Source organism: Trachypithecus francoisi, unplaced genomic scaffold, assembly GCF_009764315.1.
Source record: "Trachypithecus francoisi isolate TF-2019V2 unplaced genomic scaffold, Tfra_2.0 Lachesis_group7, whole genome shotgun sequence".
NCBI classification, from domain to species: domain Eukaryota; kingdom Metazoa; phylum Chordata; class Mammalia; order Primates; family Cercopithecidae; genus Trachypithecus; species Trachypithecus francoisi.
The window spans coordinates 3,247,448-3,272,720 of record NW_022681472.1 but is presented as its reverse complement, the minus strand read 5'-3'; the positions used below and the strand labels follow the sequence as shown (position 1 = coordinate 3,272,720).

Here is a 25,273-nt window from a genome sequence, read left to right as displayed (position 1 = left end):
AGCGTGAGTATGCCATGTGCTCACATCTGCTCATCCATCTCCAAGGTCCTTTCACTATGTCCATCCCTTATGAGGTTTTCTGGGAAATTTAACTTGTTTTCATGCAGGTTTAACAAGAAGCAATATAGCTTTTATTACATACAAATCAAATAGCCTAAAGGAAAAGCTTCAATTCCATTGTGGTATTTAAATGTGACCCTGTAGGCTCCATTCCCTCTGGGAATGCTGGACCCTAGATCATGGCCAAGCATGTTCAGAAGCCAGCAGCCCGCAGCACCCTCACGGACCCAGCCCATCTTCCCTTGCTGACCTCAAACCGCACGGCTGTCTCCTTGAATGAACAATAAAATGCCTGGCTGCAACACCAGGCACAGCCAGCAGTTTCATTCCATACCATATAGCACTTTTGACATCAAGACTAGCAGATTTTAAGAGTCAAAACCTTTATAAACTTCAGAACTCTTCATAGTGGTTTTTAACTTAAGCAGGGAGTAGAAAAGATGAGAAAATTCCCCCAGAGAGGTTAAAAAAAAAAAAAGCCTGCTATTCTTTTAGAAGTCAAAGCATCTGAAATCTCTTGATAGGAACATAACACCTCATGCAGATCTATGTGAGGAAGCCCTTCTCTGTGGAACCCAACATTGTGTCTGGGAATGGACTTTTTATTAATTCTTTATATACTACAACCAGATCAGACACAACTCCTCATGGACTGTGATTCTAACAGTGTTTGAAGCTAATATAGAAATGATTTAAGCAATATCATTTCACAAACCAGGTAAAAACAGAAATAGTAGCACATAAAAATCCTCTGAACATTTCCTTGCAACCTACAGCCACGGCAGGGCATAGGAAGTGGTCCCAGGTATGAATGCAGACAGAAGGACTCACCCAGCTTTTCCTGGGAGCAGCCGGGCACCCACAAAGGCAGGGCCGGGAGTCATAGCAGAGACACTGGGGAAGAAGGATACATCTCACTGAGGCCTGTGAGCATGATGATTTGGGAACACCCAGAGGAGTGACTGGTTTTCCTCTTTTTTAACCACAGCTGTAGCACACGCTATATTTTTGCCTTAGTATCAATATACAATAAGATAGGTCTTCGGAAATAACACCACACATCTACAACCATCTGATCTGACAAAAGCAAGCAACGGGGAAAGCATCTCCTGTTTAATAAATGATGCTGGGAAAACCGGCTAGCCATATTCAGAAAACTGAAACTGGACCGCTTCCTTACATCTTATACAAAAATTAATTCAAGATGGGTTAAAGACTTAAATGTAAAACCCAAAACCATAAAAATCCTTGAAGAAAACCTAGGCAATACCATTCAGGACATAGGCATGGGCAAAGACTTCATGACAAAAATGCCAAAAGCAATTGCAACAAAAGCCAAAATTGACAAATTAAACTAAAGCGTTTCTGCACAGCAAAAGAAACTAACATCAGAGTGAACAGGCAACCTACAGAATGGGAGAAAATTTTTGCAATCTATACATCTGACAAAAGTCTAATATCCAGAATTTACAAGGAACTTAAACATATTTACAAGAAAAAAAAACAAACAACCCCATCAAAAAGTGGACAAAGGATATGAACAGACACTTCTCATAAGAAGACATTTACATGGTCAACAAACGTGGAAAAAAAGCACTGATCACTGATCCTCAGAGAAATGCAAATCAAAACCACAATGAGATACCATCTCACATCAGTTAGAATGGCAACTATTAAAAAGTCAGGAAACAATAGATGTTGGCGAGGTTGTAGAGAAATAGGAACACTTTTACACTGTTGGTGGGAGTGTAAATTAGTTCAACCATTGTGGAAGACAGTACAGTGATTCCTCAAGGATCTAGAACCATTTGACTCAGCAACCCCATTACTGGGTATATACCCAAAGGAATAGAAATCATTCTACTATAAAGACACATGCATATGTATGTTTATTGCAGCACTAGTTACAATAGCAAAGACATGAAACCAACCCAAATGCTCATCAATGATAAACTGATAAAGAAAATGTGGTACATATACACCATGGAATACTATGCAGCCATGAAAACTGATGAGATCATGTCCTTTGCAGGGACATGGATGGAACTGGAAGCCATCATCCTCAGCAAACCAACACAGGAACAGAAAACAAATCACCACATGTTATCACACATAAGTGGGAGTTGAACATTGAGAATACATGGATACAGGGAGGGGAACAACACACACCAGGGCCTATTGAGGGGTGAGGGTAAGGGAAGGGAACTTAGAGGGTGAGTAATAGGTGCAGCAAACCACCATGGCACACATATACCTATGTAACAAACTTGCATGTTCTGCACACGTATCCCTTTTTTTTTCAGAATAAATTTTAAAAATAATAAATAAATCCATAAAAGACAGGTCTTGCTGGAGTGGCTCTGGGCTTGGTTTTCCTTTCTAACGACAGCATCGTCAATGACCACCAATCTCAACCATCAGTTCCTCACCAGAAACTCAACTCTGGCATTTGAACGTAGACAAATTAGAAGAAACTTTCATTCAAACCAAGAAGGTGTAAAATGATATCCAGCAATGCAAAGCCTGCAATTACAGGGGGGGAGATCAGCTCAGTGAAACATTCCATTAACTCTAACCACCAAACTTCTTACAATTCTACTTCTAACCTCACACCTATAAATCCAGTTCAATGCACACTCAAGTTATATTTCTTTCTCTATAACTTCCTTCAGTCTGTTTGTGTTCAGATAAGTGCAATGATATACTCTGAACTGACCAACGCCTCAGATCTTTTTTTTTTTTAATTTCCGGGCAGATTGATGACAGGTGCCTCCAGGAGCTGTGCCTGGTAGGGTCTAGCTAATGTCATGGGAATAGGAGAGACAGCCATCAGTAGGTGCACCTTTCTTTTTGACCAACATGGCCTTTTCTCAACTCTATGTATTTCAGGGTGTGTCGTGTATGTCTATCTACCTGCTCAGTGACATTGAGCAGAGTGCCCCATCACAAGGATACACCTCTGGGCCATGACCACCATGAGGCCAACACAGCAGGAGGTGCTGCTACAGGCCTGGACGGCAGAGGGAGCCAGCCACGGGGACTGCCTCATCTTTCTGGGCTTCAGGGTCTCCACCTACTGGGTACAGAGTGGGTGCTGCACAATCTCTAAAGACCCTGACAGCTCTGAAAAAAACCCTGTCCCACTTTATAAGCAGAGCCCTCATGCCTGGAGGTCTTCCCTTGGCCAGCTTGGTGACCTAAGGTCTTAGCATAGACCCTCTGGTTGTCCTAATGTAAAGAAAAGGCCAGGCGCAGTGGCTCATGCCTATAATCCTGGCACTTTGGGAGGTCGAGGTGGGTGAATCACCTGAGGTCAGGAGTTTGAGACCAGCCTGGCCAATATGGTGAAACCCCATCTCCACTAAAAATACAAAAATTATCCAGGTGTGGTGAGGCGTGCCTGTAGTCCCAGCTACTCGGGAGGCTGAGGCAGGAGAATCACTTGAACCAGGGAGGCAGAGGTTGCAGTGAGCCAAAATCGCACCACTGCACTTCAGCCTGGGTGACAGAGCTAGACTTCATCTAGAAAAAAAAAAGAAAGAAAGAAAGGAATAGAGGAGAAAGGCAATTCCAATATCTGCAGATACGCTCTTGAGACACAAATGCATTTTTTATTAATCCCATCCCTGACCCTCATTCAAGAACTATTACCTTTTTCTTTCTTTGCCTGTATTCATAAATACAGCTTTACTCAGGTAGTTCAGGCTCTGAGGTAGTTTACAGCAGGTAGGCAAGCAGGTTTCATAGAGCCAGATGGTTCCTGAAGGCACAAATCCTGGTAAGGAAGTAAGAAATGGCCCAATAGGTCATTCTGGATGTGTTATTGCAAGCTGTTTCCACTGGGCCTTTCTCTCAGGGTGAATGATTTAAACAATGTATGCCTGAAATGGCTTGCTAGGCCAGATCTCCCAGGTGACTTCTTCATAGAGACACAGGCTAGGATGTCAAGTGAGTGTTGTTCATGACAACTAAGTGGTGCAACATCATATTTCTGTGCTTTCTGAACCATCATCTACCTATCATTTCATCACGGTATTAGTTCATTCTCTTTGATTGCAAATAACCGAAATCTACTGTGGTCAATATAAAGCAAATAGCAAGTTACTGAAAAGATATAGAGTACTTCATAGAATCTGGGAGAACATGAAGAACAGAGCTCAATCTCGATGCTTCTTGGTGAATAAAACTAAGTTACTCATTGTTACCAAAGTCAGGAAGTGGAGTGAAAGCTTTCCCTGGGATACACCTTCATGACCAGTCACAGACACTAGATCCTTCCTCACACACCCGGACATGCCATCTTTTCAAAGGCAAAGCTCTCTGCCGGGCAGTGTCCATGCACAGCGTATGCAACGTCAGCATGCATACAGTCTTGGTTATAAATCACAGGCCCTGAAAAGGTATAGCCACTGCCCCAGGCAGTCCTTGTCTGTCTCTTTCCTGCTTTCCTCCTTAGACATGAAGGCCTTCCCACTATGAGCCCTCCATGATGGTGGTGTCAGGACACAGGGTGCCCCGTCCTGGAGAAGCTGGCATGTAACCAGGTTAACATATGTCTAACCATGTATACAAATGTGTTAGAGGGACAGTTGACCCCTGGTCTATCCAAGTCTGTGCCAGTGAGGAATGTAGCCAAATCCTCCCACTGTACAGAGTGCACTGTTCCAGGAGAAACTGCAGTAAATGTATGATGTGGCTCAATGAGGAAACACCACGGCCTCTTGGGTGGATTATAAACACTGACCTTCTTTATTCAGCCACCTATGCTGCTGGTGAAAAGCTATGTGATATTAAATTTCCTTTGATGAGACAGACTTTGGCAGAAGGTTATAAAAGATAAAAGCATGAGGTTTGAAGCCAGAACCCTGACAGCTTACGAGCCACAGGATTTTAGGCAGGTCACTCAATGGGCCCTGGATGGGGCTATTGCCAGCTGCTGGATGATGTTATGTACGGTGTCCAGCATCAGTGGTTACTCAGGAAAGGGCAGCTGGTACTAAAAAAAAATCAGAATGGAAAAGGTTTTCATGCACCTCTCCAATTTTCTATCTGCTTCAACTCAGAACTAAATGCTACTTTCGTGTGCCAGGTACGTGTGTCTGTGCAAGAGAAAAGGCTGAAGGAAAAAGAAAGGCAAACAGAACATCCCGACTGAGCAGGTACTGAGGCCGGGGGCGGGGAATGGAGGGGATGGGCAGCAGAAATGACCAGCCAGGCCTACCCAGGCCATAAGGACAGCCTAAAAATCCATAGGCGGTGCTTAGAAAGTAAAATACCTGTATTTAAAGTTCCTAAAACTTGACCAACTTACTCGGTAAATTGTTGAATGCCTGTGACTCCCAAGTGTGAGCTGGTTGAGGACCCATGAGGAACCACATTCCACTTTCCAGGCCATTCTCTGGGGCCCCCCAGGAATCCCTCCTCCTTCCTCCTAGGAGCTCTCCAGGCAGCCCTTATACCTTAAGGAAATCCAGGAGTGAGCCCTATTTGTCTAAGTCAAGTGTGGCATCTTTGTCTCTCTTGTCAGTAATGGTTCTGGAACTCTGCCTGCAGCCATTGGCCTCAACATCCCCTAAGGATTGTGACCAGTCCAAGGATGGGCCTGGACCAGGCAGGTAGACCAGTCTCTGCTGGCTGCTGTCCCTGGGTCTGCTGCCTGTAGAGGCTGCCACCATCCTGGAGCCTGCCTTTCCTTTGGAGTTTCAGAGATTAACACCTACCTTTACCACTTAAGCCAGTGGGAGGTAGGCTTCCAGCTACTTCCAACCAGAGCATCCTGAAAGGTCCACCTGGCAACTGATGCTCCTCGTTTCGTATAATGAGCAATGAGAACTAGCTGTGCCACTGCCGAGCTGCTGAGGACTTGCTTTCCTCATCCACAGTGTGAGGCCAGCTCTGCTGCTGCAGGAGCCGTGATCTGCACCCTTTGAAAAGTCAGAGTCCACAGCTCTTCCACCAAAAACTGCACCCCTGGCTCCCCACCTTTCACCACCTAATTCTCTCTCCACTAACATGAGGAAAATTCAGGGTACAAATCACATACAGCAGAGATTGTAAAAGAAGAAGTTGCACTATTCAGTGAACTAGGTAAAAGAATCAAGCTAACTTCTAGAAGCTTCTAGTAATTACTTCCCTTTAGTCCCTGGGGTTACCATTCTTGTGGGCTAGCTCATTCCAGTTTCGCTGTGACACACGGGTGAAACCATTTCTCAAATAAACTCACCTCAAATAAACTGTTTTTCTTTCTGGGTGTCCCAGATACAATCATATTTGAAATCTTACACTCAGCTGAAGATCCTAGCCTCTCCAACTCAGAGGCCCTCGATACTGACCATAATGTTGCTGTCTCCTTTCTCAGCGGATTATACCGACAGTCCCCAACCTTTTTGGCACCAGGGACCATTTTCATGGAAAACAATTTGACAATTTTTCCACGGACAGTGGGTGGGATGGTTTCACGATGAAACTGTTCCACCTCAGATCATCATTCTCATAAGAAGTGTGCAACCTAGATCCCTCACATGCACAGTTCACAATAGGGTTCGTGCTCTTATAAGAATCTAATGCCTCTGCTGATCTGACAGGAGGCAGAGCTCAAGTGGTGAGGCTCGCTGGCCAGCTGCTCACCTCCTGCTGTGCGGCCAGATTCCTAACAAGCCATGAACTGATCTATGGCCTGGGAGTTGGGGACCCCTAGGTTATACCTTTATAATCTCTCTCTCTTTTGAAAACAGGCCCTTTGCCATCACATCAACAACCCTGGATATAACTCTCCCTGATAAGGCCCCAACAAAGCTGACTTCCTCCATGAGCCCCTCATTTAGCCATTCGCTTGAAAGCATTCACTGCTTGCCTCTGTGGGCTGATGTGCTATGTAGTCACAGCAGAGAATAAGAAGATAAAGAAGAAAGGCTCTGCACTTAGGGACCTTATCGTGTAGCACAGAATGCACATAACTTTAATATTGGTCTCTAGCTGTATCATGGAAGAGATCCAAATGAAATGCTACAAGAGTTTGGGAAAGAGATAAGATTTTCAGTTGGGGAAAGCTGAGTAAAAGTTGCTTGGAAAACATGGAACATAAGCTTGCTTTCAGAGGAGACATAGGATTTTAATTGGTAGCAAGGGTAAGGGGAGGGCATTATAGACAAAGAGAAGGGCAGAGGCAATAAGAGAATGGCAGGAAAGGTGGGGCATGCTCGGGAAGAGGTGGCGTGGCTGGTGGACAGGAAGCCGGGTAAAGGAAGACCTGCTAGCAAGCTAAGTTGGGCCCAGGTGGTGGGGAGCCTTGGGTATCAGGTTTTAAAGAATGTTTAATCTCATACATGGCAGGGAATCCTATTTCTGTCTTAGCAGAGCTCCTACTGTATTTTACTTTTATTTTACCTACTGTATTTTATTTTATTTTGCTTTTGGTGCAGTTCCTGTCAAGCAGACTGGGATGTCTGTCAGGGTCTTTTTGCTTCTCTGTCACCTCAGTGCTTAGCCCACTGCCCTGTACATAGCATGTTCCCACCCATGTGTGCACAGTGAATAAATGAACAGATCAGAGCTTTACTTTTTGAAGAGTAATCTCATAGCCGGGGGAAAATGGATGAAAGTTGTGGGGGAGAGGGAAGGTCTAAAGGAACTAGAGCTAGGAATTCAGAAGCCCGATTGTAGTGGCGCATATTGAAGGAGAATGAGAAGCGAAGATGGATTGGAAAGAAACTGTACGGGAAGTACCAATAGGCCTCGATCAGACATAAGAAATAAAAATGAAAGGGAAATTAAGGTGACTGCAAGCGTTTGCTCCCAGGCATCAAGAAGCCTGGTTTGCTGGGGGTCAGCTAGAACCCTGCCTCCAGAGGACTCTGGCCCTATCAGACCAGGGACTTCACCATTCTGCTTTTTTCACTGCTGTATCCCCACCACCAAGAACACAGACTCCTAGGCACTCAACGTTTTTTGAACAAACACATAAGTGAACATGTTGCCTTAAGATGACATTTCAAGCCCTCATAAATGTCTGATTTAGAAATACGAGCCTGGTGCTTAGCGCTGAAAGTTTAGCTTTAAGAGTCATCTGCCAAAAAGGCAGTTGTGGGAGTGCAGGCCTGCACCCCTCCACAGCTGGGAGGTATGGGTGGGGAAAGGAGGGGCTTCACAACTGCTGAGGTCAAAGAGTTTCAGAGAGAGCCTAACTGAGCAACTGTGTCCGATGGTCCAGAGAACTTACAGAGACGATGAGGACTTGGACACTGAATTTGGCAGATTGGAGGTCACTGTGACCTTCACAGAAGTAGTTTTAGAATTGTGGATACTGAAGATCACGTTCATTATCCCTAGTCAGATATCACACATGTACATTTCCATACACAAACACAGTCCCCTGTCTCTCTTCAAGGGTTGGGGTCAGCCAAAACACATTCATTTTGAGGGAATGAGGACTGTTTGCCAAAGGGTAGATGACTGTATGAATCCTATGGTGAGGCATTGCATTTGAGTGTACAGGTGGAGCAGAGAGAAAGCGTGTCAGCTGGGTTCTGTGCACGGCCAGGCCCAACACAGAACACAGTCCGCCACTGAGGGGCTGTCACAATGCAGGCAGATCTTCCCTGATAATGGGAGGGGCCCAACCTCCAGCCATGGGAGAAGAAGTTGAGGTTCCAAATGTGTAGGCATTTGGGCCTCATCCAGGGCTGAGACGCTCTGGGCTGATAGTGAAGCAGATTGGAGCCCCCAGCTTATGCTAAAATCGGCTCAGGCTCACTGTGATCCCTTAGGCCAGAAAAGACCAGCTGTCCACTGTGTTCTTACCAGCTAGCACCAGAGCCCTCTGCTTGAGCACTTAGGAAGCCCTTCCTGAGCCCTCGCAAGCAGCGCTGGGCTTGCAAAGTCCCTCCCCACGCTAGCCCCAAGGGCATAGGGGTGTTTATTGCAAACATGACTAGAGTTCTCTTCATAAGTAAAAGACTACAGAGTATTAGTATTCTGGAATATCACTCATATTAGAAATCTAAGCAGAGGGGAAATCAAGTTATCTGAAGGAGAAAAAGAGCCTGAGTTTAGAAAACTCAGAAGAATGTCAAAGACCTCCTCTTTGGAATTCTTTGGAGAAGCCATCTAGTTATCCGAGATGCAGAATACCTCATCTCAGCTAGGAAGAAGCACTGGGTATGAAGGGATTTAGACCAAAACACAGGCTTGGAGACACCCAGGCAGTGTTAGCACAGAACTCTGCGAGGGAAGAGGCTGAGGAAAGTCAGACCTGGGAGGTGAGTGGGATGTTAATAGAGGAGGTGAAAGGGATCAGAAGTATTCTGCAAAATAATCATAATAAAGCCTGCCAAAGGTGCCATGGAAGTCAGCCATCTGCTAGGACCCCAGACTGAGATTTTCTGATCCAGGGCGCACAAGGCTCCTGCGCGCAGGAGAGTGCTGCCGGGAGTGCAGGGACCTGCTCAGTAAATCTCCATTAGATCAGGCTGAGTGCTGTGGGTGGAGGGACCGAGTTGCCAGAAATAGCTCCTTTCCTGCAAAGGCAGGAAAGATCGCAGCTGCGATAGGGCCTGTGCAGAGGGGGCGCCCGGGTGGAGGGCGGAGGGCAGAGAAACGGAGCCTGCACCTAGAGGCAAGGGCCAGGAGGCGGGAGACAGCCTGGGAGCCGCTTTGAAAGGATCTCATAAAAGCGCCATTTGTTGGGAGCCGGCAGGAAGTGGAGGCAACTTTGGCACACGTGGCCGCGGTGCTAAATTAGCTGTTAACACAAATAATCAAAGTGCAAGACCCATCGAGAGGCTGGCGCCAGCGAAGCGCGGGGGCGGCGGTCAGCCGGGCTGGCGGGCGGCGGGCGGCAGGTGAAGGCGGGGCAGGGACGGGGACGCTCGGGAACCGGGACTCCAGGCAGTGGGAGGTGGGGGCCGCCGGCGGATATGCTCTGGGACCCGGGACAGTGGGAGGAAGGGACTTGGGGAAGGCGCACGGCGGGACCGGGGCCGGTGCAGGGGAGGCCGGTGGGGGTGATGTCAGGGGGTGCTGCGGAGAGTCACCCGGAGACTCCGACCCAAGAGAGGGGATGATGTGCCGGGGACGCGCCCCGGGACTCAGGCAGGGAGAGGTGGGAGTGGCAGACCTGTCCTGGGACTCTGAGTATTGGACTGGGAGGTGGAGAGAGGTTACACCCGGGCAGGGGAAGGCAGAGCAATGCGTGAAGGGGAGGGGGACAGGACGTGTATTGTCCGCAGACCTGACCCGCGGCCGGGAAAGGCAGGGCTGGGGACGTGCTCCCGGACTTAAGGGAGGGGAAGGGCGGGTGGAGGAGCCCTGATGGGATTGAAGGCAGGGGTGGCCGTCCCCGGCATGGCGCTGCAGTGGGCTAAGGTCCTTCCTTCTGCACAGGTGTGCATAAGGCGCACAGTTGCTCTCTGAAGCCCCTCGCCGCCATTGGGCCGTGATGGTGGCAGGGGGCCTTACTGGCGATGAGGCAGGCAGTGTAACTGAGGGAGCAAAACAGGTCAAATCCGAGGCCGGGCCGTCGGAGCCCTGTTGCGGGCAGGCCAGGTGGCTTGGCAGACCTCCCACTGACTAGGGCGCCTTGACCTCCTGGTCGAGGCTCCCAGGGAGAGTCCCGTGGAGGAACGCCATGGGGAACCTGCTTCCTGGGTATACACTCCTTGCTTCCACAAGCAGCAAGATTGGAATATTTTTTCACAAACATTTTTGTTAGCATTGGCCTCAGAGCTGTGTACCAGAGGCCATCAGTTTCACTATGCAGATAGAGAAAATAAGAGGATGGACATGACTGCCTTCAAAACTGCCCCATGCAGCTTGGAGCATTCCTTCTCAGCACTGGTGATACCCACTTTGCCATGAAGTTGGATGGAAAAAACCCGTTTCTAACAAGCAAGGTGGAAGAGGAAGCCCCAGTAATGGCAGGTGTTCTGGGGCAATCTTCTTGGGGTCCTGGAATTCCTGGAGACAACTGTCTTTTGAGAAAATTCTTAAGCATTGACTGATACCTATTATTGGGTAAGGGATTCTCATCCAGTTTGTTTTGTTTGTCTGTTTGTTTGTTTTTTGAGAAAGAGTCTCACTTTGTTGCCCAGGCTGGAGTGCAGTGGTGCAATCTCAGCTCATTGAAACCTCCGCCTCCCAGGTTCAAGAAATTCTCCTGCCTCAGACCTCCAAAGTAGCTGGGACTACAGGAGCCCACCACCACACCCGGCTAATTTTTGTATTTTTAGTAGAGACGGAGTTTCACCATGTTGGCCAGGCTGGTCTGGAACTTCTGGCCTCAGGTGATCCGACTCCCTCGGCTTCCCAAAGTGCTGTGATTGCAGGTGTGAGACACTGAGCCTGGCCCCATTCTTTGTCTCTAAGACTCAAAGCAAGGTGCAATTAGAATTAGTCTAGCAAATAAGTTGCAAAGAAAAAAATCAAGAGAGAGAAGCCAGCCAGCAGCAGTGCAGGGGAACCTCGGGCTCTGTGAGATAGCCGCCCTAAAGACACCTTAATGAACACACAATCTTGGCTTTACTGAGCCAAAGTATCGGCTTCTGAAGACTGAAATAGAAAGGCAGATTGGGGAACTGGCATAATTTAGTTTTTGTAAGTTTTTAGAAACTGGATTTAACTTTAATTTTAGTGCATTTATGTCAAACACATATGTTTACACAGATGCAGCCAATGAAAAACAAGAATTCCTCTCTTTGGAAAAGGTATTAAAATCATAATAAAATGAATAAGAAAAGTGCAAAATGCTAGTTAGATTCCCAATGGGTGTCTTTATAATAAAGGAAGTTTGCTGAAATGCATCCTCCACTTCTTCCCTGGATGGTCAGAACCACCTTGTGAGACAGGTGTGGTCATGAATCCTACACTCACACCTGAGGACACCAGGCCCAAGGGGTCAGTGGCCAGTTCTGAGCCATCAAGGATGGCCAGGGAGCCCATGTGATTTAAACTCAAGGCCACATCTGGAGCCAATGCTCTTTCAACCCTCCCAGGAGGAGATGATCCAGAAAGGTTGCAAGAATGCATTATGCCTCTGCATTCATTTTTTCAACAAGTATTTAGCTCCTACCATGTACCTGCGTCAAGAACCAGGAACCAAGAAAGAAGAGTAAGCAGATGAGATTCCTGCCTCACGGAGCCAGGTAGCCCTCCCTGAGGAGCAGGGAGAGGGACATGGAGCAAGGCACCTCCAAAGTGACCACCTATTATAGGCCATGCCTGTTTGTGGAGTCCCGGCACTCAGATAGAAAAAGACAGTGACCTCGAATTCTCACTGCACCATCTCTGTTGTGACAAGGACCCGGCCAGAATCCTCAGGGCCTGCTGGTTGGGAGTGCTGGCTGGGCATTGGTTTCCTCCCACCGGGCATCTCATGGGCCAGCCTCTGTTGTCATCCCCATTCCACAGGTGAGGGAAACAAAACTGAGAGGGATTGAGGGCATTCCCCAGGTCTCACAGGAATGCCACAGCCAAGCTTCAAACCATGTCAGGTTTTGTAGTTTTTCAAAGCTTGTTTTCTTCTTCTGTATATTGAAAAGAGGAGAGGACTTGCGTCCTTGGTTGACTTTTGTGACTGTGGCATTGGTAGCTGGGAGCATGACCACAGTGGTGTGATGTGTGAATGCAGCACACAGCCCAGGGCACACAGCCCAGAGTTGGAGGGCTGGCTGCTCACCCGGTGCAGGGTGTGGCAGGCCCGCCTTCAACCTGGGTTCACTCGTATCACTCCACGCATAGACAGGTGTTAGCTGAAGCAGGCAACAGATGATAGAGAACAGCACCATGCCCCCACACTGCCACTTCACAGCATCCTTCCAGCAACCTGGAGTAAGGGTGGTGCTTCCCTTTCTAGAAAGGAAGAAACTCACACTTTGAAAGCTTGCATCCTTTGCACAGTTAAGAGCTGAGAATTAGAACCCCAGGACTCCAGGCCTCCAAAGCCTGTGCTTTGGCCATGGCAGCACAGAGCTCCTCTGCAAAATGAAACAAGTAAGAACTAGAAGTGGTCAGGCACAGTGGCTCCCCTCTATAATCCCAGCATGTTGGGAGGCCGAGGCAGGAGGACAGCTTGAGTCCAGGATTTTAAGACCAGCCTGGTAACATGGCAAAACCCCACCTCTACAAAAAATAAGAAAAATTAGCCAGGTGTAATGGTACATACCCATCATTCCAGCCACTCAGGAGGCTGAGGTAGGAGGATCACTTGAATCCAGGGTGATCAGGGCTGCAGTGAGCCACTATAATCGCACTGCTGCACTCCAACCTGGGCAACAGAGTGAGACCCTGCCTCAAAAAAAAAAAAAAAAAGAACCAGAAGTCTCTCTTCCAGCTCAACTGAATGTGCAATCATTTTAGAGTGAAAAGAGCTACAAATTCAGTTCCTAATTAAAAAAAAAAAAAAAATTAAGCTAGCTCAGGAAAACAAAATGATACTTGATGTAGCCCGGTCCAACTCTAAAGACTCATAATGGAACATCCAAATTGGTTGGAAAGGGGCAGAATTATCTGTAATTGTGCCCTGGTCATTCTGCAGGCTGGCTCTGGGCACACGGGAAGCCCAACACAACCGCTCTATGGCTGCCCAGAGACTCACAGGGGCAGCAGAAACAGGGCCAGGCTCCTCAGTACCCCCACCGTGCCCACTTCTCAGGGCACCCTGAGCCATATTATAGGATTCGAGAGCTGGCCCGCTTGTGCAGGAAGGGTGCGCCTGTCTTACTCAGGGTGCCTTCCAGTTTGCAGCCAGTTCTCATGCTGGGTGATGAGGAGCCCACTGAAATCATCCGAAGTACTCACAGTCTGAGGCCTGGGCCACAGTGAGGAGATCAGGAAGCCCTCACTCAATGAGCTGCCATGCTGATGATGTGAGTTCCAGCAACTCTTGGATCGTTCTGAGCAGTGGTTGATGTGTATCACCCATAGGAGCATGTGATGGTAACAGTGAGTCCTGGGCACCCAGTGCCTCTCCTTCCCACCCTCACAGCTCTTCCCAGTCACAGCCATTCTCTGACATCAGCCTCTGACTCTCTCTCCTCCGACAAGACTTGCAGAGAGTTTTCTGTGTTCACTCTATTCATAAGAGGAAGAAATCTGTAGAGATGGGATTTCCGATGCCAAGAGAAGCAAAAGGTCCTGTCTGCTGCCCGAAAGGCAGTTTTATATTCTGCATAACCAAAAGAATGCCCCTGTCTTAAAGAGCAAATTTCTACTAAAATCAGACCTGGGTAGGGCAATGGATGAAGAGTCCCAAGCTCTGGCTGCGAGCTGATAAGCTGCCTGCAGCAGGCAAGGCTGAGCCCAACCCAGTGCCTGACTTCCCAGGCTAGCACAGCTACAGGGGCTTTCTTGGCCTTTGTGCAGATGCACTGAAGTATGCTCAAGTCAGCAGGGAGATGCTCTTAAACACAAAAGCAAGAGTTGTTTCTTCTTCCTGAGCACAGGGGCATGTGTCAGATTCCAAGGGCAGTTTTCCTAGTGTCTCAGAAGGGAATGGCTCTCTTCCCACTATTAGACTCACTTAGACCACCTCACAGCCACAGCCATTCTTTAAGACTGGCTTTAGGGCGGCTCCAGAGGCAGCTCTGGCACAGAGGATGGAACCCTAGCGCAGAGCCCCAGGAAGCCGCTGCTTTCCTGGCTGCACCCGCCCATCACAAAGCGCTTCCCTCCTGGGTCCTGCACGAACTCCCACTCCTCTCCTCTGGGCCTCTGCGAAGACCTGCTGGCATGGAACAGCCATGTGTTCTGCACTGTCTCTGGCACTGTGCTTCTCCAGCCCACCTAGGACCCAGAGCCTCACTAACTGCGTCTGAGGTCAGGTGGCTTCCTTGTGAATGCATACCTCTGTAAGTTTGTGCACCAGCTCCTCCAGTGTGTCAGAACTTTTGTGGCGTGGACAATGGTTTCCTGCATTTACTTGCAGGCTCCCAGCCCACAAGGCAGACTCTGAGGAAAAGCAGCATGCTTTCTGTGGCTCTGGTGACACCGAGAAATGCCAGGCCCAGTAGTGGAAATAGCAAAGGGCCTTCCTGAGCAAACTCTTAAGACGAGCAAGAGTGTAGTGAACAAAACTGTACATAGCGAAAGCCCCTGCAAAAGGCAGCTTATATTTACCACACAATAGCAATCTGCATGTGCAGAATGGGTCCAAAGATAGCATATAAATAATGTCTCATCACCTCATTGGAATTAGAACTCAGAAACATAATACCTGAACTTTCAAGTGACTAAATTAAGGACAAATTCCTTGAAGATAGGAATTGTGTCTTATTGACCTTCTTAATCCCAGTAGTCACATGATAGGAACACATTAAGAACTGAATGGGGCCGGGCGCGGTGGCTCAAGCCTGTAATCCCAGCACTTTGGGAGGCCGAGACGGGCGGATTACGAGGTCAGGAGATCGAGACCATCCTGGCTAACACAGTGAAACCCCGTCTCTACTAAAAATACAAAAACTAGCCGGGCAAGGTGGCGGGCGCCTGTAGTCCCAGCTACTCGGGAGGCTGAGGCAGGAGAATGGCGTAAACCCGGGAGGCGGAGCTTGCAGTGAGCTGAGATCCGGCCACTGCACTCCAGTCCGGGCGACAGAGCCAGACTCCGCCTCAAAAAAAAAAAAAGAACTGAATGGATGAATGACAGCTGATAACAGAGGGGATGAGGAAAAGGAAAAGATAATACAGGTTAAAGCATTCAGTCAATAAATAAAAAGTTCATTTCAGGTTGTATTATTATTGCGAAATGAGACAAGCACATCTACACAAAGCTCTTTCTACTCCACTCTTAAGGCGCAAAGCGTGACTCTGAGGAGCACAGGGCTTTGCAGCAGATCCTTGAAGCTGTCCTGCTGTGGTCTTTCCTGTGGGAGAGGACCCCCAGCATGCGGCACCTTGGTTCCCCTCTAGGCTTCTATTTCTAGGGTTTTGTTTTTGGGGGCTTTTTGAGACAAGGTATCTCTCTGTCACCCAGGCTGGAGTGCAGTGGTGTGATCATGGCTCCCTGCAGCCTCAACCTTCCAGGCTCAAGCGATTATCCCACCTCAGCCTTTTAACTAGCTGGGACTACAGGTGTACACCATCACGTCTAGCTAGTTTTTTTTTTTATTTCTCTTTTGTATAGACGGGGCCTTGCTATGTTGGCCAGGCTGGATTCTAACTCCTGGGCTCAAGTGATCCTCCTGCCTCAGCCTCCCAAAGGCTTCTATTTCTATTCAGACGAAGACTTTGAGTCAGCTAAATTTGACACTTCTTGTGAGATTCCAAAGGTTCAAAAACTACTGGAATGTAAGGCAAAAGGATGTTTTGCTTTGTTTTTTTTTAACCATACTCAGGAGGTCGGTCGCCATAGCAGCCTTTTTATAAGAGAAAGAGAGAAGTGGTGGGAGGTGGAAGGTAAAACACCAGCCATCAGAGCATCTCATGCTATTTTTAAAGTTCTTATAATAAACAAGATTTCTTTGTGCTTTATATTCCCAACATCCTAGCTATTTGCTTGCAGCACTTGAGAAAATAGTCTTTTACTTTTTTTAAAAGAGGGGTTTTTTCAATACAAAAAAGTTTTAATGTAAGAACCAGCATAGCAGCTAGAAGACTATCTGTTTTAAAGAGGATGTTTTACTGATTCCAAGTCTGTGACAACATGTAGAACAGACCAATTAGAGAACATCCCAGGAACCCTCACCCAACGCAGCTGTTCTAGATGCAGTTGGGGTTTGCTGCCTGCTCTTTTCTGAGTGTATCCAAAAGTCTTCTCCAGAATATTCAAATTTAATCCCAGTGTCAAGCTTCCAAGACTTAATCACTCAGCTACAAGGGGATTCCTTTGAAGCTTGTGCAGTTTGGGGAAATGTGGGGAGAGAGGAGAAGGCGATGGAGAAGGGAAGAGTGTGAAGCAAGAGGATGTACCCTGCTGCAACCTGCGGCCAGGGTTCCCACAGTCTGTAGTCACCACTACGAGCCAACAGCACTGCAGCCTTATGCTGCTGGTCCTTCTTTCCTGTCTAGAAACTGAGGGTTTTCTATTTTATTTTCCAAAGAAGCCAGAAGTATTGCACATTTACCATAACAAGCCCAAGGAAAATGGTATTACAAACCAAATAAAACTGGAAAATAAAATGAAATTTTAAAAAGTAAAATAAGGCAGTTGGTCACCAAACTTTTGCAATTGAGAAGAAAGATGCCTTTTACCTTATCTGCTCTAATATTTTTCTCTCCAACTTCATGGGCAGCAGAGCCATTGCCTTTACCAGGAAGCTGTTCTGAACATTATAATGAAACCCCTCAGATATTCCAGGCCAGTACTGTTTTAAAAAGAGATGTCTAAAAATTCCATTGTACTTGAGATTTCTCCAAATTAGCCATACTTTGTGCATGTTTTGCCAGAATTACACTACTAAAATCACTCAACCCGACCTGCCTTACAAGAACTCCTGAAGGAAACACTAAATATGGAAAGGAAGAACTGGTACCAGTCACTGCAAAAACATACCAAATTGTAAAGACCATCGACACTATGAAGAAACTGCATCGACTAATAGGCAAAATAACCAGCTAGCATCCTAATGACAGGATCAAATTCACACATAACAATATTAACCTTAAATGTAAACAGGCTAAATGCCCCAATTAAAAGACACAGACTGGCAAATTGGATAAAGAGTCAGGATCCATTGGTGTGCTGTAGTCAGGAGACACATCTCACGTGCAAAGACATACATAGGTTCAAAATAAAGGGATGAAGGAATATTTACCAAGCAAATGGAAAGCAAAAAAAAAAAAAAAAAAAAAAAAGCAGCGGTTGCAATCCTAGTCTCTGATAAAACAAACTTTTTAAACCAACAAAGATTAAAAAAAAAAAAAAAAGGAAGGGCACTACATGATGGTAAAAGGATCAATGCAACAAGAAGAGCTAACTATCTAAATATATGTGCACCCAATACAGGAGCACCCAGATCCATAAAGCAAGTTCTTAGAGACGTACAAAGAGATTTAGAATCCCACACAATAATACTGGAAGACTTTAACACCCCACTGTCAATATTAGACAGATCAATGAGACAGAAAATTAACAAGGATATTCAGCACTTGAACTCAGCTCTGGATCAAGCAGACCTAACAGACATCTACAGAACTCTCCACCCCAAATCAACAGAATACACATTCTTCTCAGCACTGTATAGCACTTATTCTAAAATTGACCACATAATTAGAAGTAAAACACTCCTTAGCAAATGCAACAGAATGGAAATCATAACAAACAGTCTCTCAGACTACAGTGCAATCAAATTAGAACTCAGAATTCAGAAAATCACTCAAAACCACACAACTACATGGAAACTGAACAATCTGCTCCTGAATGACTACTGGGTAAATAATGAAATTCAGGCAAAAATAAATAAGTTCTTTGAAACCAGTGAGAACAAAGACACAACGTACCAGAATCTCTGGGACACAGCTAAAGCAGTGTTTAGAGGGAAATTTATAGCACTAAATGCTTACATCAGAAAGCGGGAAAGATCTAAAATCAACACCCTAACATCACAATTAAAGAACTAGAGAAGAGGCTGGGCACAGTAGTTCAGGCCTGTAATCCTAGAACTTTGGGAGGCTGAAGTGGGCGGATCCTGAGGTCAGGAGATCAAGACCATTCTGGCTAACACAGTGAAACCCCATGTCTACTAAAAATACAAAAAATTAGCTGGACGTGGTGGCACGCGCCTGTAGTCCCAGCTATTCAGGAGGCTGAGGCAGGAGAATCGCTTGAACCCAGGAGGTGGAGGTTGCAGTGAGCCCAGATCGCACCACAGCACTCCAGCCTGGGTGACAGGGTGAGACTCCATCTCAAAAAAAAAAAAAAAAAAAAAAAAGAACTAGAGAGGCAAGAACAAACAACTGAAAAACTAGCAGAAGACAAGAAATAACTAAGATCAGAGCAGAACTAAAGGAGATAGAGACATAAAAACCCTTCCAAAAAATCAATGAATCCAGGAACTGGATTTTTGAAAAGATTAATAAAATAGAACACTAGCCAGACTAATGAAGAAGAAAAGAAAGAAGAATTAAATAGACACAATTAAAAATGATAAAGGGGATATCACCACTGATTCCACAGAAACACAAACTACCATCAAAGAATACAATACACACCCCTACACAAAGAAACTAGAAAATCTAGAAGAAATGGATAAATCCCAGGACACATACACCCTCCCAAGACTAAACCAGAAAGAAGTCAAATCCCTGAATAAACCAATAACAAGTTCTGAAATTGAAGCAGTAATTAATAGCCTACCAACCAAAAAATGTCAAGGACCAGAAGGATTCACAGCCAAATTTTACCAGAGGTAGAAAAAGGAGCTGGTACCATTCCTTCTGAAACTAGTCCAAACAGTAGAAAAAGAGGGACTCCTCCCTAACTCATTTTATGAGGCCAACATGATCCTGATACCAAAACCTGGCAGAGACACAACAAAAAAAAGAAAATTTCAGGTCAATATCCCTGATGAACATCGATGCGAAAATCCTCAATAAAATACTGGCAAACTGAATCCAGCAGCACATTAAAAAGCTTATCCACCATGATCAAGTTGGCTTCATCCCTGGGATGCAAGGCTAGTTCAACGTATGCAAATCAATAAACATAATCCATCACATAAACAGACCAATGACAAAAACCACGATTATCTCAATAGATGCAGAAAAGGCCTTTGATAAAATTCAATACCCTTCGTACTAAAAACTCTCAATAAACTAGGTATTGATGGAATGAATCTCAAAATAATAAGGGCCATTTATGACAAATCCACAGCCAATATCATACTGAATGGGCTTAAACTGGAAGCATTTCCTTTGAAAACCGGCACAAGACAAGGATGCCCTCTCTCACTACTCCTATTCAACATAGTATGGGAAGTTCTGGCCAGGGCAATCAGGAAAGAGAAAAAAATAAAGAGTATTAAAATAGGAAGAGAGGAAGTCAAATTGTCTCTGTTTGCAGATGATATGATTGTATATTTAGAAAACCCCATCATCTCAGCCCAAAATCTCCTTAAGCTGATAAGCAACTTCAGCAAAGTCTCAGGATACAAAAATCAATGTGCAAAAATCACAAACATTTCTATATGCCAATAATAGAGGGCCAAGTCATGAGTGAACTCTCATTTGCAATTGCTAGAAGGGGATAAAATACCTAGGAATACAACTTACAAGGGATCTGAAGGACCTTTTCAAGGAGAACTACAAACTGCTGCTGAAGGAAATAAGAGAGGTCACAAACAAATGGAAAAAACATTCCATGCTCATGGATAAGAAGAATCAATATCGTGAAAATGGCCATACTGCCCAAAGTAATTTATAGATTCAATGCTATTCCTATCAAGCTACCATTGACTTTCTTTGCAGAATTAGAAAAAACTATTTTAAATTTCATATGGAACCAAAAAAGAGCCCATATAGCCAAGACAATCCTAAGCAAAAAGAACAAAGCTGGAGGCATCATGCTACCTGACTTCAAACTGTACTACAAGGCTACAGTAACCAAAACAGTATGGTACTGGTACCAAAACAGATATATAAACCAATCGAACAGAACAGAGGCCTCAGAAATAACACCACACATCTACAACCTACAGAATGGGAGAAAATTTCTGCAATCTGTCCATCTGACAAAGAACTAAAATCCAGAAAGTACAAGGAACTTAAACACATTTCCAGGAGAAAAATGAACAATCCCATCAAAAAGTGAGTGAAGGATATGAACAGACACTTCTCAAAAGAAGATATTTATGCAGCCAATAAACATATGAAAAAAAGCTCATCATCACTGGTCACTAGAGAAATGTAAATCAAAACCACAGTGAGATACCATCTCATGCCAGTTAGAATGGCGATCATTAAAAACAACAGGAAACAACATTAGGAAACAACAGATGCTGGAGAGGATGTGGAGAAATAGGAAAGCTTTTACATTGTTGGTGGGAGTGTAAATTAGTTCAACCATTGTGGAAGACAGTGTGACAATTCCTTAAAGATCTAGAACCAAAATACCATTTGACCCAGCAGTACCATTACTGGGTATATGTCTAAAGGAGTATAAATCATTCTACTATAAAGACACATGCACACGTATGTTTATTGTGGCACTATTCACAATAGCAAGGATTTAGAACCAACTCAAATGCCCATCAGTGATAGACTGGATAAAGAAAATGTGGCACATATACACGATGGAATACTAAGCAGCCATAAAAAGGAATGAGATCATAACCTTTTCAGGGACATAGATGAAGCTGGAAACCATCATTCTCAGCAAACTAACCCAGGAACAGAAAACCAAACACTGCATGTTCTCATTCATAAGTGGGAGAACACATGGACAAAAGGAGGGGAACATCACACACTGGGGCCTGTCAGCAGGTGGAGGACTAAAGTAGGGATAGCACTGGGGGAAATACCTAATGTAGATGATGGGTTGATGGGTGTAGGAAACCACCATGGCACGTGTATACCTATGTAACAAACCTGCACGTTCTGTACATGTATCCCAGAACTTAAAGTATATTTTTAAAAAAAAGAAAAGAAAACTGAGAAAATAGAGATAAACAAAAGGAAAAAAAGTACAAAATACAAAAAAAAAATCACTCAAGACTTTAAAAGAGCTCAGGAAACTAATTTACAGAAAATTAATGTAATTTATTTCAACTTTGCTCGACACAATTGATAAGAATGAAATTCTTCAAACTACAAACTTACACCTCCACCTTTGTTACCGTGGGTTGAAGGACAACAAATCAACTTCTTTCCATTTGTTGTCAAACTTAAAGGAAAACTCAGAGGAATTTCTGGAAGATTGTATGTTTTCCAAGAGATTTCAACCAGGGTTTTTTAAAGTTTTGCACTTTTGTAGATTTGGCAACCACAAACAACTAAACAGGAATGAAACATATTGTCCAAAACCAATGACTTATTTTTTTTTTTACAATTTTTTTATCTCACTTTAAACAATCATTATGCAAACCTCGACTTATTGTATGTACAAATAAAATAAGCATACAACGCATATTGTCTTTTTTTTTTTTCCTGGCTCAGGTTTATTTGCACAAATAGCACAAGAGGACCCCAGCCCCATGCAGATGGCAGCCCGGGCGGGGGCGGGGGTAGCACCAGTCCTGTCCTCACGTTGGCAGACAGAGATATCTACTCTGAAGCCTTTGTAGGGGCCTGGGCACCTTTGAGAGCCTGAGCTGGAACTGAAGCTGGAGCTGCAGCCTGGGCCTTGGTTTGATCCTTGGTCTTGGTCTTTGGCCAGCACAGCCTGAACCCCTTGGCCACGCGGGCATAACCACGCTTCCCAAGCTTGGAGAGGGCAATGTAGGCAAATTGATCGAGCTTGCGACTGACACCCATTGGGATCTCGGGCTTAACCTCCTTGGGCTTTACAAGGGCCTTGATAGCCTCGGCACCTACACTCGCGGCCTTGGCACTGTTGGCCTGCTTCTTCTTTAGGCCCTTCTTGTGCTTGGCAAAGCGTATGTTCCTCAGGAACTTGGGGTCCACCCCCTTGAGAGATTTGTATCTTTGTGATCAGGGTTTCTAGATACCATTTCTGTGCCATTTTTAGAACTGGTTGTGTGTAGTGTGGGTCTTGGACTTGGCCATGTCTGCACCTTAAGCCGCGGCTCCCGAAGTGCCTAGAACCAAAAGAGAAAGGGGCCACCCATACGTTGCATTTTGATAACAATCTTCTCAACATGTTGTGTGTGTCTCCTGACCCCACTAGTTCGGGTTTCGTCAGGGCTGCCTGCCTGATCTCAAGGCCAATCAGGAAGGAGCAGTGAGGGGTTTTGTCCTGAATGCATTGATATCAGCAAATGAAGGTTTTCAGGGCTTTATTGCAGATCACACCCTATTGCTGCTGACAGTTTTTCCTTGTTGGTGTTGTTCTTTCTTTTACCCTTTACTTGGTGGAAGGAAGTGGAAGATAAGGGTGTGGTGAAAAGATAAATATGATGCTTGAAGATTAGAATCTGACCTCTGTTCTGGTCAGCCCCTAGCCCTGTGCATTTCATGTCATCCACACCACATATGGAAGTCCACTTAGTGAGACAAGCAGACATTCTGCAGTGGAGATGGTGAAGCTGGATTTTCATCTCCTAAGGAGAGAACTGATTTCATTCTTCAGCTTCAGAGAGAAGTGAATCAAAAGATGAAATATAGCCATCACGCCTTCCTCCCCTCCCTACATGGGCTATCTGCACTACAACTATCTTGACTCACCTTTCTCCATTGTTCTCCTTTCCTCTTCTCTTATAGCCAGCCCTTTGCATCCTAATCCTACAAGCAGGGTCCCACCTGCCACACTCAAGAGCCCTATGAGGGTCTGCAGACCGTCTGTTTCCTTGCTTCTTGTCCTAACCTCACACTACATGTTTATTGGGAATATGGGAAATACCAAAAATAAGACATAATCAAGCTCACCCCTTTGATGGTTAATCAGGAAATCTCACTTGCCACCTATTGGGAACACACTGTAAGCCAATAGAGAGGAACAAATATTTTGAAAGAAAGATGGAAATTTAAGTGGGGGGCTGCAAAACAAGCCTAATGTTACTCCTCAAAAGACATTGCTACCAGAGCTACACGCATTTCTTTTTTCCTTGCCAAAATATTCAACCAAGGTTTGTAGAAGAACTTTGAACCCCACACTTTATGTCTGCACTTGGGAGCTGAGTTTAATCTGTACTTTGTTTTTTTAATTTATTGAGGAGGAAAAAAGCCTTATCTGTATGTGTCTGTAAAACCAAATGCATGACCTACTTTTTATATTACCTAATTTTGAGATTTGGTTAACTCCCCAATCTTTTTAAGTCTCAGTTTCTTATTCAATAAAATACGTGACTTGGACCATTTGTTGCTATGGTTCACTCTAATTCTAAAATGCCATTCTCACCAAATTTAAATCAACTTCACCAGGAGGACAAAGCACGGCAAATTTATGGAAAATGACAAGTCCTGAACATAGAACCACATCCCTGAGCTGTGCCCTGGAGGAGAGTTGAGAATGAACACCCATTGAGATTCCCACTGAAATTCAAATGAATGAGAAATAAACATTTGTTTTATATATGTGTGTGTGTGTGTGTGTCTGTATACACATATATACATATATATATGTATTTTTTTTTTTGAGATAGTCTCTCTCTGTCACGAGGCTGGAGTGCAGTGGCGCAATCTCAGCTCGCTGCAACCTCCACCTCCCGGGTTCAAGCAATTCTCAGCTTCCAGAGTAGCTGGGACTACAGGCATGCACCACAATGCCCAGCTATTTTTTGTATTTTTAGTAGAGACGGAGTTTCAACATGTTGGCCAGGATGATCTCCAGTCTCTTGACCTCATGATCCACCTGCCTCAGCCTCCCAAAGTGCTGGGATTACAGGAATGAGCCACTGTGCCCTGCCTGTCATTTTTAAATCTTTATACATTTGGTGGTTTATTTTTTACAACAGCTACTGTTAACTAATGTATTTCTGGACTTCCATTTCCTCATTTAAAAGAATAAGAGGCCGGGCGCGGTGGCTCACGCGTGTAATCCCAGCACTTTAGGAGGCTGACGAAGGCGGATCATCTGAGGTCAGGAGTTCAAGACCAGCCTGGCTAACATGGTGAAACCCCGTTTCTACTACAAATACAAAAAGTTAGCCGGGCATAGTGGCGTGTGCCTGTAATCCCAGCTACTCAGGAGGCTGAGGAAAGAGAATTGCTTGAACCTGGGAGGCAGAGGTTGCAGTGAGCTGAGATGGCGCCATTGCACTCCACCTTGGGCAACAAGAGTGAAACTCTGTCTCAAAAAAAAAAAAAATGAGAGTAATAATTAGCATCTGGGAATGTTTTTATGAGGCTGCAATCAAATGACACTTGTGGATCGGCCCAGGTGTGTCTGCAAGAGTGGGCTTGACTTCTCTGTTTCTTCCCTCCACCCAGCTGCAGAGGGAAGAAACTTCCCTCCACCCAGCTGCAGAAGTAAGCCCTTGTCACCAGGTGGACAGGGATGAGGTTGAGGCCCACAGAGCCCCCCAGTGGATGCTGTTCTTCTGAAGAGCAGCCTACAAATCTGCTTCTCCCAGAAGAAGCTGTGTGGAAAGTTGCTTCCCCATGCCACACAATGGTCTGGGCAGAGGCTATTGGGGTAGATGGGTCACTCCTCCAAGGGCTCAGGAAACCGAAT

At 45.4% G+C, this 25,273-nt stretch overlaps 1 pseudogene; it reads right to left on the bottom strand.

The window, feature by feature from the left end:
• Positions 1-22,172: 22,172 nt before the first annotated feature.
• Positions 22,173-23,369, bottom strand: LOC117079160 (annotated as a pseudogene).
• Between the last annotated feature and the right edge of the window lie 1,904 nt (positions 23,370-25,273).